Here is a 12,500-nt window from a genome sequence, read left to right on the forward strand (position 1 = left end):
GTGGTTCTGGGAACTTGTAGTCCAGGTGAGCACTGGTGTGGCTTGAGTACCCAGGAGCAGGTAACAGGTCCTGGGACAGAGCAGGGGGTTCAGCCCTTTATCCACACACACTAAACGTCTAACAAGACGGTCTGGATTGTCAGACTCACTAAACGTACTGATGTACTGATAAAACAGTTATACCGAATCCCCACCTGTTGTATAGGAAGCCAAGTTTGTATGTAAAACCAACAGCCTTATTGGGGGTGTGTGTTTGTGTGTCTTGGTCTGTAGGAGTGTGAGGCACGGTCTGAGTGTGTAGGTGAGGAGGTCAAGCGTCTGCGCAGGAACGTTGCAGACGCTGCAGCTGCTTTAGAGAGCACGCAGACAGAACTACAGAGCATCACACACCACTGGGAAGAGGAGAAAGAACGACACACACACACCAAAGCACAAATACACACTCTCACACAGGAGCATGAGAGGGACCAGCAGGTACACACACACACACACACCCACACACACCAAAGCACAAATACATAATCTCACACAGGAGCATGAGAGGGACCAGCAGGTACACACACACACACACACACACACACACACACCCACACCAAAGCACAAATACATACTCTCACACAGGAGCACGAGAGGGACCAGCAGGTACACACACACACACACACATACACATACACATACACACATACACAAACACACGCACACACACACACCAAAGCACAAATACACACTCTCACACAGGAGCATGAGAGGGACCAGCAGGTACACACACACACACACACACACACACACACACACACACACACACACACACACACACACACACACACACACCAAAGCACAAATACACACTCTCACACAGGAGCACGAGAGGGACCAGCAGGTACACACACACACACACACACACTCACACACACACACACACACACACACACACCAAAGCACAAATACATAATCTCACACAGGAGCACGACAGGGACCAGCAGGTACACACACACACACACACACACACACACACACACACACACACACACACACACACACACACACACACACACATATATATACACACACACACACACACACACACACACACACACACACACACACACACACACACACACACATCATAGCACAAATACTTACTCTCATGCAGGAGCACGAGAGGGACCAGCAGGTACACACACACACACACACACACACACACACACACACACACACACACACACACACACACACATTTTGTTCCTGGGATCCTGTAGCTCAGCAGGTAGAGCTGGTAACCGTGAGGTCAGTTTCCACCACTGTGTGACAAATGCTTAATATGTTCGTGTGTGTGCATGTGTATTTATGTGTGTGTGTGTGTGTGTGTGTGTGTGTGTGTGTGTGTGTGTGTGTGTGTGTGTGTGTGTGTGCGTGCGTGCGTGCGTGTGTGTGTGTGTGTGTGCACGTGCGTGTACTTGTCTGCGTCTGCCGGAGAAGCTTGGATTCCTGCACACTCTCTATCAGCGGCTGGTTGCGGGCTGTGTTCTTGTGGCTCCACCGCAGAGCATGCTGGGTATCTTTTCATGGGTGGAGCTCAGCTCTGTGCTGCAGGAGCATGTGGATATGCTGACCTCTGACCTCCACTCTGCCAATCAGAGGGTGAGAGTGTTATAATAATAGCATTCATGTATTTTCGCCATCTAGCAGACGCTCTTATCCAGAGTGACTTACAAAAGTGTCTAATCAGTACAGTATGTTAGAGTCCAATATACCAATGATTTAGAATAGTGAAGAAATACAGGGATCAATACTGGTGATAGAAGTGTGAAACATCGTTGTCGGAGCTTACACGAATGTGCAATAAACATGTAGCACCTTTCATGCTTCTAAAATGCAGCTGAAAGTGTTTTACAGTAAAACCACATGATGAACAGAGGTTCTTAAATACAATGAAAAAAACAACAATAAAGATGTCAAATTAATGACATTCAGTAGTAAGTAAAATATCATTTGTGTACATCAATAATGTGATGTGGGGGGTATGTGTGGTGGTGTTATATCTGCTGTATAACTGTAGCGTAATAAAGGGTTAATCCATTATGGAGTGTGGGGGGAGTATGTGAGGTGGTGTTATATCTGCTGTATAACTGTAGTGTAGTAAAGGGTTAATCCATTATGGAGTGTGGGGGGGGGTATGTGTGGTGGTGTTATATCTGCTGTATAACTGTAGCGTAGTACAGGGTTAATCCATTATGGAGTGTGGGGGGGGGTATGTGTGGTGGTGTTATATCTGCTGTATAACTGTAGCGTAGTAAAGGGTTAATCCATTATGGAGTGTGGGGGGGGTATGTGTGGTGGTGTTATATCTGCTGTATAACTGTAGTGTAGTAAAGGGTTAATCCATTATGGAGTGTGGGTGGAGTATGTGTGGTGGTGTTATATCTGGTGTATAACTGTAGCGTAGTAAAGGGTTAATCCATTATGGCGTGTGGGGGGAGTATGTGTGGTGGTGTTATATCTGGTGTATAACTGTAGCGTAGTAAAGGGTTAATCCATTATGGAGTGTTGGGGGGGATGTGTGGCGGTGTTATATCTGCTGTATAACTGTAGCGTAATAAAGGGTTAATCCATTATGGCGTGTGGGGGGAGTATGTGTGGTGGTGTTATATCTGCTGTATAACTGTAGTGTAGTAAAGGGTTAATCCATTATGGAGTGTTGGGGGTATGTGTGGTGGTGTTATATCTGCTGTATAACTGTAGCGTAGTAAAGGGTTAATCCATTATGGAGTGTGGGGGGAGTATGTGTGGTGGTGTTTATATCTGCTGTATAACTTTAGTGTAGTAAAGGGTTAATCCATTATGGAGTGTGGGGGGGTATGTGTGGTGGTGTTATATCTGCTGTATAACTGTAGCGTAGTAAAGGGTTAATCCATTATGGAGTGTGGGGGGGGGTATGTGTGGTGGTGTTATATCTGCTGTATAACTGTAGTGTATTAAAGGGTTAATCCATTATGGCGTGTGGGGGGAGTATGTGTGGTGGTGTTATATCTGGTGTATAACTGTAGCGTAGTAAAGGGTTAATCCATTATGGAGTGTTGAGGGGATGTGTGGTGGTGTTATATCTGCTGTATAACTGTAGCGTAGTAAAGGGTTAATCCATTATGGCGTGTGGGGGGAGTGTGTGGTGGTGTTATATCTGCTATATAACTGTAGTGTAGTAAAGGGTTAATCCATTATGGAGTGTTTGGGGTATGTGTGGTGGTGTTATATCTGCTATATAACTGTAGTGTAGTAAAGGGTTAATCCATTATGGCGTGTGGGGGGAGTATGTGTGGTGGTGTTATATCTGCTGTATAACTGTAGTGTAGTAAAGGGTTAATCCATTATGGAGTGTGGGGGGTATGTGTGGTGTTATATCTGCTGTATAACTGTAGTGTTGGAAAGGCTTAATCCATTATGGAGTGTTGGGGGTATGTGTGGTGGTGTTATATCTGCTATATATCTGTAGTGTAGTAAAGGGTTAATCCATTATGGAGTGTGGGGGGTATGTGTGGTGTTATATCTGCTGTATAACTGTAGTGTTGTAAAGGCTTAATCCATTATGGAGTGTTGGGGGTATGTGTGGTGGTGTTATATCTGCTATATATCTGTAGTGTAGTAAAGGGTTAATCCATTATGGAGTGTGTGGGGGGAGTATGTGTGGTGGTGTTATATCTGCTATATAACTGTAGTGTAGTAAAGGGTTAATCCATTATGGCGTGTGGGGGGAGTATGTGTGGTGGTGTTATATCTGCTGTATAACTGTAGTGTAGTAAAGGGTTAATCCATTATGGAGTGTTGGGGTTATGTGTGGTGTTGTTATATCTGCTGTATAACTGTAGTGTAGTAAAGGGTTAATCCATTATGGAGTGTGGGGGGTATGTGTGGTGGTGTTATATCTGCTGTATAACTGTAGCGTAGTAAAGGGTTAATCCATTATGGAGTGTGGGGGGGGTATGTGTGGTGGTGTTATATCTGCTGTATAACTAGTGTAGTAAAGGGTTAATCCATTATGGAGTGTGGGGGGGTATGTGTGGTGGTGTTATATCTGCTGTATAACTGTAGCGTAGTAAAGGGTTAATCCATTATGGAGTGTGGGGGGTGTATGTGTGGTGGTGTTATATCTGCTGTATAACTGTAGTGTAGTAAAGGGTTAATCCATTATGGAGTGTGGGGGGTATGTGTGGTGGTGTTATATCTGCTGTATAACTGTAGTGTAGTAAAGGGTTAATCCATTATGGAGTGTTGGGGGTATGTGTGGTGGTGTTATATCTGCTGTATAACTGTAGCGTAGTAAAGGGTTAATCCATTATGGAGTGTGGGGGGGGTATGTGTGGTGGTGTTATATCTGCTGTATAACTGTAGTGTAGTAAAGGGTTAATCCATTATGGAGTGTGGGGCGTATGTGTGGTGGTGTTATATCTGCTATATAACTGTAGCGTAGTAAAGGGTTAATCCATTATGGAGTGTGTGGGGTATGTGTGGTGGTGTTATATCTGCTATATAACTGTAGTGTAGTAAAGGGTTAATCCATTATGGAGTGTGGGGGGTATGTGTGGTGGTGTTATATCTGCTATATAACTGTAGCGTAGTAAAGGGTTAATCCATTATGGAGTGTGGGGGGAGTATGTGTGGTGGTGTTATATCTGCTGTATAACTGTAGCGTAGTAAAGGGTTAATCCATTATGGAGTGTTGGGGGTATGTGTGGTGGTGTTATATCTGCTGTATAACTGTAGTGTAGTAAAGGGTTAATCCATTATGGTGTGTGGGGGGGTATGTGTGGTGGTGTTATATCTGCTATATAACTGTAGTGTAGTAAAGGGTTAATCCATTATGGAGTGTGGGGGGGGGTATGTGTGGTGGTGTTATATCTGCTGTATAATTGTAGTGTAGTAAAGGGTTAATCCATTATGGAGTGGGGGGGGAGTATGTGTGGTGGTGTTATATCTGCTGTATAATTGTAGTGTAGTAAAGGGTTAATCCATTATGGAGTGTGGGGGGGGTATGTGTGGTGGTGTTATATCTGCTATATAACTGTAGTGTAGTAAAGGGTTAATCCATTATGGTGTGTGGGGGGGTATGTGTGGTGGTGTTATATCTGCTATATAACTGTAGTGTAGTAAAGGGTTAATCCATTATGGAGTGTGGGGGGGGTATGTGTGGTGGTGTTATATCTGCTGTATAATTGTAGTGTAGTAAAGGGTTAATCCATTATGGAGTGTGGGGGGGGTATGTGTGGTGGTGTTATATCTGCTATATAACTGTAGTGTAGTAAAGGGTTAATCCATTATGGAGTGTGGGGGGAGTATGTGTGGTGGTGTTATATCTGCTGTATAATTGTAGTGTAGTAAAGGGTTAATCCATTATGGAGTGTGGGGGGGGTATGTGTGGTGGTGTTATATCTGCTATATAACTGTAGTGTAGTAAAGGGTTAATCCATTATGGAGTGTGGGGGGGGTATGTGTGGTGGTGTTATATCTGCTGTATAACTGTAGCGTAGTAAAGGGTTAATCCATTATGGAGTGTGGGGGGGGGGGTATGTGTGGTGGTGTTATATCTGCTGTATAACTGTAGTGTAGCATGTGAAGAGGATATTGACTTCTTTATGTAACAGAAAATGTGTGTGTGTGTGTGTGTGTGTGTGTGTGTGTGTGTGTGCGTGCAGGATTTAAAGGGCCAGTTGGAGCAGGCTGAGGAGAGCATCCGTGTTTCAGAGTGCGCTTTGTCTGACCTCAGACAAGAAGTGATTCGCCTCCAGGGCCTTCTGAGTGTGTGTCGTCGTGACGATGCGTCTCTGCTGGCGGCCTGCGCACTGCTGGCGGGGTGTGTGTGCGCGCTACATGGCCGTGTGTGCACACTAGCACGTCAGAAGGCCCTGATGTGGAACAGAGCATGTGACGGATGGGATCTTAGACACCAAGTGGGCGCTCTACTGCACGCGCTCGGTGACCCCGCGGTCAAAGGTCACGCAGACGGTAGAGGAGGCGTGTGGAGGTTCCGGCGCGGTGTCATCGCCGTGCTGGCCGCACTGCGTCTCCAAGCACTCCGGAGGAACTCTCACACACTCTTCAGGGTCGCCGGCGGTTACGGAATGTGCCCCAGTGTGTGTGTGAAGGAGCTTTGGATGATGGAAGGATCGGAGCGGAGAGAGGAAGAGGAGGAGAGTAGCAGAGTGATGAAGATGCTGAGATCGTCTGAGCTGTGTGTGATTATACACACCTGCATGCAGGGAGTGATGAAGGAGCTGGACAAGACAGGTGAGTGAACACACACATACACACATATACACACACACATATATACACACATACACACACGCTCGCACATGTTAACACAAATACACACTCCCACATGTACACAGGCATACACACACATGCGTTCTGACATGTACACAGGCAAATAACCACATACACTCACACTCTCACACACACACACACACACACACCCCAGCTCTGAACAAGCACGTGCACACACACACACACACACACCCCAGCTCTGAACAAGCACGCGCACACACACACACACACACACCCCAGCTCTGAACAAGCAGGTGCACACACACACACACACACACCCCAGCTCTGAACAAACACGTGCACACACACACACCCCAGCTCTGAACAAGCACGTGCACACACACACACCCCAGCTCTGAACAAGCACGTGCACACACACACACCCCAACTCTGAACAAACACATGCACACACACACCCCAGCTCTGAACAAACACGCGCACACACACACACCCCAGCTCTGAACAAGCACGCGCACACACACACACACCCCAGCTCTGAACAAGCACGTGCACACACACACACACACACACACCCCAGCTCTGAACAAGCACTTGCACACACACACACACCCCAGCTCTGAACAAGCACGTGCGCACACACACACACCCCAGCTCTGAACAAGCACGTGCACACACGCACACACACACACCCCAGCTCTGAACAAGCACGTGCACACACGCACACCCCAGCTCTGAACAAGCACATGCACACACACACACCCCAGCTCTGAACAAACACGTGCACACACACACACCCCAGCTCTGAACAAACACGCGCACACACACACACCCCAGCTCTGAACAAACACGTGCACAAACACATACCCCAGCTCTGACCAAACACGTGCACACACACACACCCCAGCTCTGAACAAACACCCGCACACACACACACCCCAGCTCTGAACAAACACGCGCACACACACACACCCCAGCTCTGAACAAGCACGTGCACACACACACACACCCCAGCTCTGAACAAGCACGTGCACACACACACACACACACACACACCCCAGCTCTGAACAAGCACGTGCACACACACACACACACACCCCAGCTCTGAACAAGCACGTGCACACACACACACACACACCCCAGCTCTGAACAAGCACGTGCACACACACACACACACACCCCAGCTCTGAACAAGCACGTGCACACACACACACCCCAGCTCTGAACAAACACATACCCCAGCTCTGAATAAACACGTGCACAAACACACACCCCAGCTCTGAACAAACACGCGCACACATGCCCCAGCTCAGGACACACATGCCCACACATAGACTGCTGTAAAATGCTCCCCACACATACACACACACTCCCTAAGGATTAGAATCCTAATTTCTGTACAATAAATGAGTGCATGAAGACCAACAGATGGAAACATTGATTGATTGATTGATTGATTGATTGATTGATTGATTGATTGATTGATTGTGCGCTAGAGTGTGGCTCTGATGTGCTGGAGGCTGCACAGAACAGCTTTAGTAAGCTGCTGGAGAGACTGCTCGCGGTAGCAGACCCTGACTCCAGGGGGCACTGTGGAGACCTGGGATCGTTGGCATGGCAACTTGGTCAGGGACTACACAGGCTCTGCACAACCCATCATAGTCTACCAGGTTACTACACTAGCAAGGTAACACATACACACACACACACCACACATACACCACACACACACCCCTCCAATTTATATGTACACTGCTCAAAAAAAACTAGAGGAACACTTAAATCACACCTTGATTCTCAATCAATGAAGAATTGATTACTGAGCACAATGACGTAACAACAGTCAATATAAACCCAAATCATCAACCCACTGAGTCAAATCACACCAAAAATCTAAGTACTTTACGCTTGGGGTCACAGTGATCCGATTACTATGGGAACAACAACAACAGTTGTCTTCACCTTCATCTTACTGAGGGGGTTCAGGTGTATGCAGAACAGCAGCGAGGACAGAGCATCTGCTTGGTAAATCCCGCATTTGATGGTGACTTGCGCTGTTGGCTTGAAGTTGTCCTCTAGAGTCGTCTTCCACAGCTCCATTGAGTTCTTGTTGAAGGTCCGTAGAGTCCTGTTGATGTTATACATCCTCAAGCATACCAGGATCCATGTGTGGGGCATGGGTCATTGGCTTTCTTGTAGTTAATCCACGCGATGCACAGGTTGGTCTCTATGGTCTTACAGTCCTGAGTGACTGTAGCTGGTACTTTGGCTCTTCTGGTGCCAGTGCCTTTCTGGGCCCCGCTTAGGTGCAGTGATGCCATGTTGTGTAGAGTCAGGTTATCGCCAGATGGATTGGATGGGCAGAACTCAGAATAGGACTTCGGTTAAGCAGTTTAATCAATTAATAGTTAAGCTGGTGTGGATCATGTCTGGCACCTTTCTTGGACATCTGGTAATGTGATGGGATGGTTTCTGAATCCTGTTCCCTGCTCTCCCATATGGTAAGTCTGTTCTTAGTCTGTTACCCTGCCACTCTGAGAGTACACTTTGTTACTTCTGATAGAGAGCTGTCTTTGTTTGGCAGTTTCCAAGCCCTCAGGTATGGACGGCTTGTTGTACTTCTCAGGTCTTCTTCATTAAGCCTTTCTGCAGTTCTGATAGCAGTTCTGATAACTTCTCTCCTTATCTTGGATGACCTCCTTGATGATGTTCATCTTGTAGCCAAGCATCTCCAGTATCTGTGGTGGCGTATATCAGCCGGTTAGTCTCAGTGATCACAGTAGCGATCGCCCAGAGTGCTGCATCTTCCAGCAGCTTTTCAGGTTCTTCACTTGGTCTTGGTCTGTCCAGCTAAGCCATCATATTCAGTTTCAGGTCAGCAGCTCTGATGTGGAGCTTGGTACATGGACTCATTGGATCTTTCCAATTTCCAATTTGAACTCATTGGGTTTTGGTTCTCAATTTCAGGGTGTGGGGATGATAACATCTGCCCTTTTGACCTGTCGTTCTGGCTTCCCCTTGCCGAAGCATTTGTATTGTACCTCGTCGATCTCTAGTTGTGACAGCATTTGGCGATTGCAGATGTTGGAACAAGGAGAGACTAGTTGTTTCGGTGTTGGTCTAGATGTTTGGTATTGAAGCATCCATAGTTCCCACATCTTCTTCATGTACCCCCTCACACTGGGGCTGCTTGTGTTGTAGCATTCTAACCATCTTCTCTTCTCCACTCTTATCTATGAGTTTCCCTAAAGGTTCCAGTACTATAGGAACTCCATTCACAATGATTGTTACCAGTTTCCTCTCCAGTATCAAAAGAAAGACACACTCTAACTCATAGCTTCATTCTTACTTTTTTGTTTAGTATGCCAGAACATTTTCTCAGAATATAAATCAGAAGAATTGTTTAATTACAGATTCTAATATGAAGTCTAAAGCTTTAAGATTGGTCTACAATGGAGTGTGTGTGTGTGTGTGTGTGTGTCTAGTGCATGGTCTCATCTCTGCAGCAACACTTCCTGGTGTTCACACAGCGGCTGCATTCTGCTGAGGTCGAGCGGAGGGATCTGCGGCTTGAGCTTTCCCGTCTAAAACGCAACACCACTCATCCCCACAGTGACCCCAAGAACAGCCCTCACCCCCACAGTGACCCCAGAACCACGCATGCAGTGAGTGACTCTCAAGTACTCTGTGTGTCCCTTGTTAATCCTTTTATCATAATCACTGCTGTATCCTTGTTTCTTCTGGCGTGTGCGTGTGCGTCCTGCAGGCGTGTGTGCCTGTGGCTCAGTTCCGTGGTGTGTTTGAGGAGCTGAGCTCTGCTCTGTACAGGGAACAGCAAGCTCAGACCCTCCTGCACCAGCAGGCCACACAGCTGCAGGAGCTGGGCCTCACCATGGAGCTGCACACTGGGGACCAGCTGGAGAAAGAGCACGCCCTCACCCAGGCTGTGCAGGTACACACACACGCGTGTACACACACACACGCATATACACACACACACGCACACGCATATGCACACGTGTGTGCACACACACACACACGTACACACATGCACATGCACACGCGTGTACGCACACACGCACATACGCATGTCCAGGTGTGCTTCATTAAGCTCTAGAGCATTGCTTGCTCTGAAAGAGCAGATCATAGCCTAACATAACTGATAGCACAGTGTGGTCTGTCCTGTCAGAGGTGTTTACATAACCAAGATGGAACATCAACAGCAGAGGTTGAACATTTCATATTAGAAACCATCTCAGACACCAGCAGAAGAGAGGGGCAACATTAGTGGCTGAGGGGGCAATATTAGTGAGAGAGGGGGCAATATTAGTGAGAGAGGGGGCAACATTAGTGGCTGAGGGGGCAATATTAGTGAGAGAGGGGGCAACATTAGTGACTGAGGGGGCAATATTAGTGAGAGAGGGGGCAACATTAGTGGCTGAGGGGGCAACATTAGTGACTGAGGGGGCAATATTAGTGAGAGAGGGACAACATTAGTTACTGAGACAATATTACATTTTGCTGATGCTTTTATCCTAAGAGATTTACAGTTATGACTGAATATAGTTCAAGTAATTGTAGGTTAAGGATCTTGTTCAGGGGCCAAACAGTAGCAACTTGGCAGTCGTGGGACTTGAACTGCCAACCTTCTGATTACTAGTCAAGTACCTTAACCACTGAGACACCTCTGCCCCTATATTAGTGTTAACCACTGAGACGCCACTGCCCCTATATTAGTGTTAACCACTGAGACACCACTGCCCCTATATTAGTGTTAACCACTGAGACACCACTGCCCCTACATTAGTGTTAACCACTGAGACACCACTGCCCCTACATTAGTGTTAACCACTGAGACACCTCTGCCCCTACATTAGTGTTAACCACTGAGTCACCACTGCCCCTATATTAGTGTTAACCACTGAGACACCACTGCCCCTATATTAGTGTTAACCACTGAGACACCACTGCCTCTATATTAGTGTTAACCACTGAGTCACCACTGCCCCTATATTAGTGTTAACCACTGAGTCACCACTGCCCCTATATTAGTGTTAACCACTGAGTCACCACTGCCCCATATTAGTGTTAACCACTGAGACACCACTGCCCCTATATTAGTGTTAACCACTGAGTCACCACTGCCCCTATATTAGTGTTAACCACTGAGACACCACTGCCCCTATATTAGTGTTAACCACTGAGTCACCACTGCCCCTATATTAGTGTTAACCACTGAGACACCACTACCCCTATATTAGTGTTAACCACTGAGACACCACTGCCTCTATATTAGTGTTAACCACTGAGTCACCACTGCCCCTATATTAGTGTTAACCACTGAGTCACCACTGCCCCTATATTAGTGTTAACCACTGAGTCACCACTGCCCCTATATTAGTGTTAACCACTGAGTCACCACTGCCCCATATTAGTGTTAACCACTGAGACACCACTGCCCCTACATTAGTGTTAACCACTGAGACACCACTGCCTCTACATTAGTGTTAACCACTGAGACACCACTGCCTCTACATTAGTGTTAACCACTGAGACACCACTTCCCCTATATTAGTGTTAACCACTAAGACACCACTGCCCCTAGATTAGTGTTAACCACTGAGACACCACTGCCCCTAGATTAGTGTTAACCACTGAGACACCACTGCCCCTATATATATAAAACTAGTGCTGATATTTCCAGCCTTGTCAATTATGAAGTTCAGAAAACCCTCCTCCATGCGTACAGAGACACACACACACACACACACACACACACAAACACACAAACTGCTGTGTGACTGTGTACTGTTTCCTGTCTCTCAGAGCCTGTCGGAAGCAAAGGCGGAGCTTAGAAGGAAGGAACAGGCTCTGCGGTTGCTAGGGAAACGACTCAGCCAATCACAGCAAGAGAAACAAAAGCTACAGCAGAACATCAACAGTGCAGAGAGTGCACTACACATGGCAGCAAAGTAACACACACACACACGCTACACTAACATACTACACACACACACGCTACACTAACATACTACACACACGCTACACTAACATACTACACACACACACACACGCTACACTAACATACTACACACACACTACATTAACATACTACACACACGCTACACTAACATACTACACACACACGCTACACCAACATATTACACACACACACACGCTACACCAACATACTACACACACACACACGCTACACTAACATACTA

At 46.7% G+C, this 12,500-nt stretch overlaps 1 pseudogene across 1 annotated transcript in view; it reads left to right on the forward strand.

Moving 5' to 3' along the window:
• LOC145652986 (coiled-coil domain-containing protein 171-like) overlaps window positions 1–12,500 on the forward strand; it is a 26,085-nt pseudogene that overhangs the window by 6,260 nt on the left and 7,325 nt on the right. Inside the window, exons 9-16 of the transcript XR_014119257.1 lie at window positions 274–508; window positions 554–759; window positions 1,480–1,641; window positions 5,688–6,279; window positions 7,773–7,963; window positions 9,762–9,941; window positions 10,043–10,228; window positions 12,103–12,248. The product of XR_014119257.1 is annotated as a coiled-coil domain-containing protein 171-like (transcript). The remainder of the gene's footprint in view (window positions 1–273; window positions 509–553; window positions 760–1,479; window positions 1,642–5,687; window positions 6,280–7,772; window positions 7,964–9,761; window positions 9,942–10,042; window positions 10,229–12,102; window positions 12,249–12,500) is intronic.

The sequence above is a fragment of the Electrophorus electricus genome, chromosome 21 (assembly GCF_041902795.1).
Source record: "Electrophorus electricus isolate QZ-2024a chromosome 21, ASM4190279v1, whole genome shotgun sequence".
NCBI lineage: Eukaryota > Metazoa > Chordata > Actinopteri > Gymnotiformes > Gymnotidae > Electrophorus > Electrophorus electricus.